The sequence below is a fragment of the Bubalus kerabau genome, chromosome 5 (assembly GCF_029407905.1).
Source record: "Bubalus kerabau isolate K-KA32 ecotype Philippines breed swamp buffalo chromosome 5, PCC_UOA_SB_1v2, whole genome shotgun sequence".
Classification (NCBI taxonomy): Eukaryota; Metazoa; Chordata; class Mammalia; order Artiodactyla; family Bovidae; genus Bubalus; species Bubalus kerabau.
This window is the reverse complement of record NC_073628.1, coordinates 78,293,100-78,304,624: the sequence shown is the minus strand read 5'-3', so window position 1 is coordinate 78,304,624 and position 11,525 is coordinate 78,293,100. Positions and strand designations below refer to the sequence as shown.

Here is an 11,525-nt window from a genome sequence, read left to right as displayed (position 1 = left end):
CCACATATGTCATTTTAAATTTTCTGGTAGTCATGCCAAAAAGGTAAAAAAAAAAAGTGAAAATAATTTTACTAATTTATTAATAGCTAATTCATTTTTATGACTGAGTATTCCATTGTATACATCTTCTTAATTCGTTCATCTGTTGATGGACATTTAGGTTGCTTCTGTTTGCAGAAACATGGATGAACCTAGAGATGATCATACTAAGTCAGAAAGAGAAAGACTAATATCATATGATATCACTTATATGTGGAATCTAAAATATGACACAGAAGAATGTATCTATGAAACACAAACAGACTCACAGACATAGAGAACAGACTTGTGGTTGCCAAAGGGAGAGGGTGGGGAAGGATGGCTTGTGAGTTTGGAATTAGCAGATGTAAACTATTATATACAGATGGATAAACAATAGGTCCTACTGTATAGAATAGGAAATGCCACTCAATATCCTGTAATAATCATAATAAACCATTTAGCATATGAAAAAGATTATATATGTATACATATACATGTATAACTGAATCACTTTGCTATACAGCAGAAATTAACACATACAACTATACTTCAATAAAATAATTAATCTAATAATTTAATTAAATCCAATTTAATCCAATTTAATTTAAAAAATAATTAATTTAATCCAATATTTCCAAACTGTTATCATTTCAATGCATCATCATTATAAAAATGATTGCTGATCTATCTTGCACTCTTTTATTTGCACTATGTATGTGAAATTGGGTGTGTAACTCTCATATATTGTACATCTCTGGGGGGACCAGCCATATTTCAGGAACCCCACATGGCTAATGGCTACCATGTTGGACAATGTGGCTCTAAACAATTTGTAGAATGCTATCAAAATCCCAAATCATCTTTCTTAAAGGTGATTGTTAAATACTCAAACTTTTTTAAGGCTATAGTTATGTTTTGAATATCAATTTGTTTTCTCTCATTATGAAAAATAATACACCTGGAAACTAAGGAAATAAAAATTACCACTAAGCGCCAACACAAGAAAAACTATAATTGCTCTTTGGCACTCTGTACGTCATGATTTCTTTGTAGTTTTTTTTCTCATCGTTTTGTGCACCACACAGCAGCATTACCACCACTTTGAGGCAGAAGCTCGAGGCCAACATAACCACTTACCAGAGGCAATTGTGCCGCTCTCTCCAGGGTCATGAGGAGGCTGGTGAACTAGCTTGTCTAAGAGTCTCTCCAACCCAGACATGCCAGGGTTGGAGAGACAACCCAAACATCCCTGCCATTTAACAGACACACACGGACACACACACACACACACACACACACACATACGTCCCAGGCCTTTCCTTCTACCTCATAGAACAGCCTGCAAAGGAGCAAGAACATCATTGGTCAGCCTTGCTAACTTGCTGGGAAAACACAAAGACCTAAACAGAAGCACTTTTATTTAGCATTCATACTCAGAAAGAAGAAAACCTAGCAGAAAACAGACTCGGTATGCAAGAATGTAAAAACATTTTTTTTTTTTTTTTGAGATTCCCAGAAGCTTCATGCCACAATGCCCCAAGCTGGGAAAAAACGTGCCATTTCATATGTTTATAACAACATCTGATTTAATATTATACAATTTTGCTTAGTCAAAACCAGAACAAATACCTTCAGATTTATTACATCCTTCTATTCAGTAACTTAAGTTATCATAGTTAATAATCCAACCATTTCAGAGCCCAAGAAAAAAAGCTTTCTAAGTCTTTGGGATGAAAGATTCTGGAGATGCAGGTTTTTTTCATGGAGGATTTTAGGTTTTCAAGCTCTCAATGAAGCTTGAAATTCATCTTTTCCAGTTCACATGAAAAGAGTTTCCTCTGAAGCTTGGCTGGAAGGTAGAAAGAGAGGAAAACCAGTTGACAGACAGAATCTCTGTGGCTTTTAGAGAATGTGGCAATTTCTCACCAGCATCTCTAACTCTTACCTTGTCTGGAAAAATAAAATAAACACAAAGAAACAAACACACAAAAAAACCCATACCAATGGCCCCCATGTTCTTTACATTGGTAATGCTGTATTTTGGACTCCCTTCTTACTTCTTGATTCATTAAAAGGCACCAATTGATTTTTGCTTTGATTTGTTTTGTTCACACAGCTTGTAGGATCTTAGTTCCCTGACCAGGAATCAAACCTAGGCCAACTGTAGTGGAAATGCAGAGTCTTAACCACTGGACCACCAGGGAAGTCCCATCAATTGATTTTAAAAAAGAAGCAAATGCCACTCTCTCAAAACATCCTACCCTCGCCTTCACCCACGGTGTCTGAAAGTCCATTCTCTATGTCTGCTTCTCCATTCCTTCTCTGCAAATAGGTTCATCAGTACTATTTTTCTAGATTTCATGTATGTATTAATATATGTATTAATACACAATATTTGGGCTTTCCTGATGGCTCAGACAGTAAAGAATCTCCCTGCAATGCAGGAGACCTGGGTTCGATTCCTGGGACAGGATAATCCTTGGGAAAAGGGAATGGCTACCTGCTCCAGTACTCCTGCCTGGAGAATTCAATGGACAGAGGAGCCTGGCAGGCTATAGTCTATGGGGTCGCTAGGAGCTGGACACGACTGAGCGACTATCACTTTCACTGCTACTTTATTCTGACTGTAAGGCCCACACAACAATTACCTTCCAAGTAAAAATAAATTTTAAATAAACAAAATAAAAAGAAGCAAATATGCATACAAAGCACTCTTTCTCATTATTTCCTCATGCATACATTCTCACACAGGAATTTGTTACACAATTTGTGCACAATTGTTCAGCCCCAAGCATGGCCCCTTCCTGCCCAATTGAACTGAACTGAGCTGAATGATGCGGGAATTAACTCAGTTGCCTGGAGGTCCATCCAAGTTTTGCCTTCAGAGCTCCGCTCTCTTTCAGGACACAGGTGGTCTCCCACTGCCTCCAGATGTGGGCGCTAGGGTCCTCAGAGAGCTGGGAGACGCGTGTTTGGATCAGAATGAACCGGTCACCCAATGTGGACATATCCGTGTTTTACCACAATGTATGCTAGTGAGTTCCATTTCTCAAAGAAAGCTAACATTTCTTTACACACCATTAGAGAGAATGCCAACATTAGAGTGGGGAGAGAGAGGACTCAGTAATGAGGTAAGAGTTTAGAACAATTTGAGGCCTTCCTAAAAAGGAGGATTCCTAGGTCCCACTGCAGACCCACCACATGGGGATATCAGAGTATCAGATACAGGAATAGCCACTTTGAACAAAATTGTTAGGTGATTCACAAACCCACTGCAATCTCCACACAACAGTCTTAAAGTTCCCTTCATTAAGTCACAAGTGAATGTTTCAAATGTAGGATTAAACCAGATTCCACTTGAAAATACTTTGAATTCTTGCCAACAGATTTTTAAAATTTTTATTGGAGTATAGTTGATTTACAATGTTGTGTTAGTTTCAGGGATATAGTGAAGTGAATCAGTTATACACATACACTGCCAACAGATTTTTAGCAGCAAGTTGCCAGAAGTCAAAAGCCTTGAGTTCTGTTCTAGCCCACCTATAACGTGGGCAAGTTACTTAACTTTTTCAAACCTCCTTGACATGAGTTATGCAACTAAGGGCAAGTATGATTATAATACTGAAATAGCTTACGGAAGGCTTTCCCATGCATCCACCTCACTGGATCAACTTGTTCTGGAGACTTCATGGCACCTGACAAAGGCAGAGCACAATTAGTGTGTGGACATAGTTTTAGATCAAACATCTGATTTTTTTTGAGGTCAAATAAATCAGTCAATCCTAAAGGAAATCAACCCTGAATATTCATTGAAAGGACTGATGCTGAAGCTGAAGTTCCAGTACTTTGGCCACCTGATGTGAAGAGCTGACTCATTGGAAAAGACCCTGATGCTGGAAAACATTGAGGGCAGGGGAAGAAGAGGGTGACAGATATTGAGATGGTTGGATGGCATCATCCACTCAATGGACATGAGTTTGAGCAAACTTCAGAAGATAGTGAGGGACAGGGAAGCCTGGCATGCTATGGGGCCGAAAAGAGTTGTACATGAATGAGAGACTGAACCACAGATATCTGTTTTATTACTGAACAAAAAACAAAGCTACGCTGGAGGATGTGCTTGAGGAATATAATATAGAAGTAATCAGACAACAATTTCTAATACAGAATCTCAGCAGAAAATTTATTCACCAAGCCTCAGGAAGCACTGGACAGCTACAGGCCTCTCCCATCTAGGGCAAGGTTTTTCTGCCAAGTTTACCACTTGGACCAAGGAGACTTCCCAGCAGTTTGAATGTGGGCTGAGCCCAGGAAGAAAGAGGAAGGAGGAGGAGCAGAGTTCAGTTGCTACTCCCGAGTTTACCAGTCATTTTTCTCCTAAGAAGAAGGATGAGAGGAAATGGGAGGGGCCAGGGCTAATTAATGCCTCTTCATTGGATATATAAGAAATAAATATGAATACTCAAGCAGCCTGAGAGAAATTACTATATCTGTCCCCAAATTCCTACCTGCCAATGCAGGAGATCCTGGTTCGATCCCTGGGTCAGGAAGATCCCCTGGAGGAGGAAACGGCAACCCACTCCAGTATTCTTGCCTGGGAAATCCCATGGACAGAGGAGCCTGGTGGGCTACAGTCCATGGGGTCACAAAAGGGTCAAACATAGCTAAGGGACTAAACCACAACAGTGGTCAACCAGAAGGGGCACAGCACCTTCAGAGAGGGAATCAGCTCCCTACCACCACCACTAAACCAGCCACTGCTCCACTAGAGACCTTCCCCTGCAGGCAGTGTGGAGTTTTCCCCCGTAAGTTTCGGAGAAGGGTCAGTAAAGTACACTGTGTTTCTCAAGGCCTTTCTATATTCAAGATGAAAAATGTAGCTCTTCTTCAGTTTTCCATCTCAAAGTATTTCAAGCTACATTGACCCACATAGCGCATCAGAAGTTATGCATTAAAACCAACATATCTTAATTTATATCATAAAAGCATCCCAAATATAAGATGTTCTACACTTGAACTTACCCTTCTCAGTATCAAGTTACCAGTGAGTCCCAAGACCAAAATTTAATCCTCTTACAAGATCCAAAGAAGTTAAAGCCTGAAATTAAATTATCCCACTCTCAGTCAAGTTCAAAGACATTACATGTCAAATTCTTATTCTCTTTAGCTTCAGTAAGAAGAGTTCTTGATGTCCTGGGGTGTGGGGAGGAGAAGGTTGGGGCTCTGACAGCAGCTGTAGCCTGTGCTGGCTTTCCAGGAAGGGGCCTTCGAGTTTGGATTAATTCAACTCTAAGCCTCTCTTGTTCCTCATTTTTTTTAATATTGTTTTTAAATTTGTTGTAGAATACACATAAAACTTATGCTCTTAACAATTTTCAAGTGTACAATTCAGTAGTATTATGTATTTTCACATTGTTGTGTAACCTAACCATCACCACCATTCCTCTCCAGAACTCTTGTCCTCTTGCAAACCGGAAGGCCCACACCTATTAAACAATAACCACCATCCTCTCTCCTCCAGCCCCTGGCAATCACAACTCTTCTATCTCTATACATTTGATTATACTAGATACCTCGTATGAGTAGAATCATACAACATTTGTCATTTTGTGACTGGCCTTTTTCACGTAGCATAATGTCCTTAAGGTTCATCTGTGTTGTACCACACGTCAGAATTATTTTCCTCTCTGAGGCTGAATCACCTTCCATTGTATGGATACAATTTGTTTATCCATTCATCTGTCGATGGACATTTCATTTGTTTTCCACTCTTGGCTGCTATGAACTTGGGTGTACGTGCCTCAGTTTCTATTGTTGGATTGGCACATATACACTATTGATACTATACTATACTAATAAACAATTGATGGGGACCTACTGTATAGCACAGGGAACTCTACTCAGTGCTCTGGGGTGTCCTAAATGGGAGGGAAATCCAAAGGGAGGGAATATATGTATATGTATGACTGATTCATTTTACTGTGCAGAAGAAGCTAGCACAACATTGTAAAGCAACTGTGTGTGTGTGTGTGTGTGTGTGCGCTAAGTTGCTTTAGTCATGCCCGACTCTTTGCAACCCCATGGACTATAGCCTGCCACACTCCTCTGCCCATAGGATTCTCCAGGCAGGAATACTGGAGTGGGTTGCCATCTCCTCCAGGGGATCTTCCCAACCCAGGGATTGAACCCAAGTCTCTTAGGTCTCCTGCATGGCAGGTGGGTTCTTTACCACCAGCGCCACCTGGTAAACAACTATACTGCAATAAAAAGTATTTTTTTAAAAGTGCCCCATGTGTGTTTTGCCAAAGGCTATAGCAGATTGAGAAGGAAAGATTCTTCTCAAAGGACTCCTTTAAAGGAAGAAGGGTAAATGGTTTTATTTGAGGTGCTCATCAATCATTGCCAGGTGACTGTAATCCACAAAGAGGTTAATGATGGCACCATGTTTACCGTATCTGGGGGAGATGAACTCATCCCTGTAAACAGTCTGCTCTCTCGGGGGTAGCATGTGAGACATTACCGCCTTAAACACATTTTCATGGTTCAGTATAAAAACATGATGAGAAAGGGCTTCTTAGAACAGTATTTATTTTCTGCCTGAGAAGCTTGAAATGTGGATGCTACTAATAAAGACCCACACTTCTAAACATAGCGTAACAAAGAGGAAAAGTATTGGACCCTTCCGACAGCTCATGTCCAGAACATTATCTGCAAACATACTCATTGCCAACTGAGATGATGCAAAACGTCAGACACACATCTGTAGGAAGGCACCTCCTCCCACAGGAAGCAAGATGTTGGGGCAAGTGAGATTAATACAATTAAAACTTTAAAACACAGTCTGAAACAGGGAAATATGGTTGAGCAACACATGGCTGAGACTTGAGATCTGTATCTCCTTTCCTTTCAAAAGCCCTGGGAGCATAATGAGAGTACAGCTTTAAGAACTAAGATTCACCCCACCAGGCATTAATGGTGTCCAGAAACTATGTGAACAATCTTATTTGACATCCCCAAGACGTTAATATCTGTCCAACGCCAAACCCGAGGGGGAAACATGTTAATTTTCTCAACCTTCTGATAGCACGTATACAAGATCTCTGAGTCCCACAAAAGGCTCCAAATATATTCTCTAGGACTTCAACTGCCTTAAAATATAGGCTTGCATTTATCTTGGCCACATTAACGAGATCTGTTTGACCAATACATTTATATTTATGATGACTGAGGGCAGATTATGGTTGTTAAAATTTGTCCTTGGGACATGAAAACACTCCTCTGTCATTAATACATTCTGTAATATAAACTATGATGTCAGGTCAACGTAAAGGGTAAAAACGTTCCGAAAGTATGCACACATCATTTTTTAAAGCAATTGAGCCTAATGGAATAACAAAGGTCATCATAACAAACCATTACAGCCTTGGTCTTGGCAACTCTGGCCACAGAAGAATCTCCAAGAAACGATCATCATTCCTCCAATGTTATGGCATGCAGACGACAGGAATGGCTCGCAAATGAGTCATGCGGGCTCAGATCCTCGGTAGCTATGTGAGCGCGGGACGATCAATTATTCATGTGTTTACAAAGAGCTTTCCCGGTTGATGTTAACCAGAGCTGCTTGCAAAGAAGAGCTCTCCAGCTGTCCTTGGTCGTCCTGGGCCTCCGACTAACAAGCCACTTTAATTGTTGGCAAGTCATCTGGAAGATGGTCCTCCCCTAGACCAAGTACACACCATCACTTTGAGACTTTATTAGGTGTTAAAATATTAATCAAAAATAATTATGACAACAATACCTTATTTACAGTACTCCCAGAAAAGCCCATAGAGGTTTGAACTTGACTTAGATCCCACCAAGCTCCATATGGACTAGAACCTTGACCATTGAAGACGCAGGCAGAGAGAAGAGGGGCTTCCAAGGATGAAGAAGAATCAGGGGCTGTGGGCCTCATGGGGGAGGCAGAGGGAATAACCATTTAAAATGCTCTAGGAGGGGGCTTCCCTGGTGATCCACTGGTTAAGACTCCATACTTCCACTGCAGGGAGTGTGGGTTCGAGCCTTGGTCAGAGAACTAAGATCCCATGTGTTGCAAAGGGTGGCCAAATAAATAATTTTTAAAAATTAAACACAAAAAATTTTCAAAGCTATATAGTATTAAAAGTAAATACAATAAAATAAAATGCTCTCTAAAGGTAAAGGAGCATGACAGAGGACCACCAAGGGTGAAGAGATGAGATCTGTCAATAATCAAATATGAATGAACTTGACCCATCTAATAAAACCAGCCTTGCTGCTGCTGCTAAGTCGTTCAGTTGTGTCCGACTCTGTGCAACCCCACAGACGGCAGCTCACTAGGTTCCTCTGTCTCTGGGATTCTCCAGGCAAGAACACTGGAGTGGGTTGCCATTTCCTTCTCCAATGCATAAAAGTGAAAAGTGAAAGTGAAGTCGCTCAGTCATGTCCGACTCTTAGCAACCCCATGGACTGGAGCCTACCAGGCTCCTCGGTCCATGGGATTTTCCAGGCAAGAGGACTAGAGTGGGGTGCCGTTGCCTTCTCTGAAAACCAGCCTTGGAAGAAGTCAAATGGGAAGTCACTTCTCAGGTCCCTTTCTTCCTTAATACAGCTGACTGTCTGTCCAGGAAGACTAATAATGTGATTAAGGCAACTCCTCTTTCTGAGCTAGACCGTGGAGTGTGGGACCAGGTGGCCCCCTCGGTCCCCTGTCAGCTGTGTTTTGAGGGAGAGCAGGATCAGAGTCAAGGCTGTGGCCTGAGCCTTCTCTTCTGAAGACAATCCAGTCCATGCAGACAAAGGAATGCCTCAGGTACATTTTTATTATCCCAGTTCTAAGAACATCGTGGTACTGAGCCAGATCCTTCCCCTTTCTAGAAACTGGGTAACTTGAGACGCTATCATCAGTCACTCATCCATTTCTAAGAAAGCGGTAGAAGCAAATAATGTCTGTTCTTGCTGGTATGAGATCATAGTATAAAGTGAATGTGTATGTAAAGTCAGGAGCACTAGCACCCCTGGGGTAATTCTGCTTAATGTGGTGGGAGGCAACTTTGGTTGAGCATTGTTGCCACAGAAAAGTGAAGCTGGTGGACAAGGGATGGGGCCTCCCTGGCCCATGAAGCATGCTGGAGCCCTTGTGTTACATACTACTGTAAGACCAGGACTGGAGAGCCTGGGTTTCCGCCTCTCACTCTGATCCACTCCATCTAACCACGAAAACAGGTTTGGAAAATGAGTCCAAAGAAAGGAACTGCTTCTTCCTAAGGTCTTTGGCAGGAGAGCTGGTCTAAGACACCCTCTCCACTCCTCCCTTTAACGTTTTAGTCCAGTCCCATCATTCTGGTCCAGTGAGAGAGGCCTCTTCCACGTGGCAGGGGCCCTTTATCGTCTTCCCTCTTCTAATGAACAACCTCTGGCTCAGCACGGACCTCATTTCTGGCTGGTCCTCCCTCTAGAGATCAGTGCAAAGCTTCCCAAAAGGTGACCAGAAATAGACCTCTGGGGAGGGCAGTGTTAAACCCAAACAGAATTCTTCACTGCAGTTCTCTCTGGCGCCCTGTACTGGCTGCTGGGCCTTTGGAAGAGGAGTGAGGCATGCCAGACTTCCCAAAGTTATTAGTCCAGAGAATTCATTTTTTAGTAGCTTCCCTGCAAGCTCCGACAGTAAAGAATCCGCTTGCAATGCAAGAGGCCTGGGTTCGATCTCTGAGTCAGGAAGATCCCCTGGAGAAGGGAATAGCTACCAACTCCAGTATTCTTGCCTGGAGAATTCCATGGACAGAGAGCCTAGAGGGCTCCATGGAGTGGCAGAGTCGAACACAGCTGAGTGTCTAACACTGCAAGCAAACTTTCAGAACATCCCGGACCCAGTCAAACTTAGTGACGTGCGGTATTAAGGTATCAACAGGTCTGAGAGTCACTCTGGCATCTTTGAGAGACTCCACAGTATCTGTTCTTGGCCACCATGGATTGCTTTGATTTGTCACTGAGTTCTGGGGGGTACCTGCCTATTGTCACTGCTGGTGATAGCCTCACAGATGGTTTTCCAAAGTCACACTTGGCTAAGTCAAGCTTGCCTGATCTTTTCACACAGCAGCCCTCCCCCAAGGGCATCTCCTCACCCGGTACCACTACTGGCAGAAGGAGACGAGTTTTTCCCATTGTCCAGCCTAATTTCCATCAGGCTCACCCTGATTTCTTTCTGCCCTTGTGTGTAAGTTGCTGTTTCTCGCTCTTATTTGTGATGATCTGATCTTTTCTGGGGAGTAGCTGGCAACGTGGCCCTTTAAGCAGCCTGCCTAGGCTTTTTCCCACACAGTCCTTTGCAGGGTCTCCAGCTGTTCTGTAATTCTCAGACTGCACAGACAGTGTGGCTGCAGAAGACACTGCCACCCAGAACGAAACACACGCCGACAGTGGCTGCTTTTGTCTGACCATGAAAGCCCATCATCCACAGCTTTAAGGAGACCTCTCTGAGGGTCTGCGATGGTCTCCACTCCTGACCCTCTACTTCAAGTGGAATTGTGTGCAAAGGTTCAGTCTCCAAAATAAACCAGACTTCAGTCCTGCCTTTGGCATTAACCAACTCATTAAATATAAAATAAACACAAGTAAATGGTTTTTAAATCTCACTGACAGAAAGCTTGGCAACGACTCTGAGATTCTAGAGGTCACTGGAACCTCTGTCTTAAAACTGGAATCTTCCTCACACTCTGAGGAGCAGGAGACTCTGCACAAATGAGGAGGGGGTTAGGGTACCCCTTCAATTGGAAGGCTGCCCTGCAATGCACAGGACAGGGTCTGCATGAGTGTGGCCTTTGACACAGACTGAGTCCCTTGGGAAGTGGCTGTTACTATTGAAAAGGGGTTAGAAGTTCCGGTCTAAGGCATTCACCTTGCCCTGAATACTATCTAGGGCCAGCCACCAAACCAACCTTGAGTTTCTCATCACTGTCTAAGTATTGGCTGCTCGCAACAGAACTGATAATCACATGGTTCCCTAAATCTTGTGTGTGTTCTGCCATGGATTTCCAAGGTCCAATTAGTAATGCTACTTGCTGAATTCTTACTGGGTTGGCCAGAAAGTTTGTTTGGGTTTTTCCATTGTATTGGCCAATCCAATATTTTTACTTTAATTTATCTGTAGTTTCAGCATAAAGTGAATTTATTGGGGAAGGTGATGGGCCAAGGATGACTGATTAATTATTCTAATTCCACTTCACTTCAAGCGTGGGGAAAACAAATTCCAATAATTCACCAACCAGAAAACATATATACGTGCACCTGTTACCTTATAACTTAACCTCAGAACTAGGCTAGGTTCCAACCATTACTAACCACGTTTATAAAACCAAAGTGAAACATACACGGCTTTAGGTTAAAAAGTATGTTTACATGACAGCCCTTCAAAGACGAGAGTAGGCCTGAGGATGTTGTGTGTGTGTGTGTGGTGACAGAATGATTGGTTTTGCCCATTCACATCT

The 11,525-nt window shown here is 42.4% G+C and overlaps 1 non-coding gene across 1 annotated transcript; it reads right to left on the bottom strand.

Annotated features, from left to right (window-relative positions):
- Nucleotides 1-2,152: 2,152 nt before the first annotated feature.
- TRNAG-UCC (transfer RNA glycine (anticodon UCC)) lies at nt 2,153-2,225 on the bottom strand. The gene has a single exon. It is a non-coding gene; the product is annotated as a tRNA-Gly (tRNA).
- Between the last annotated feature and the right edge of the window lie 9,300 nt (nt 2,226-11,525).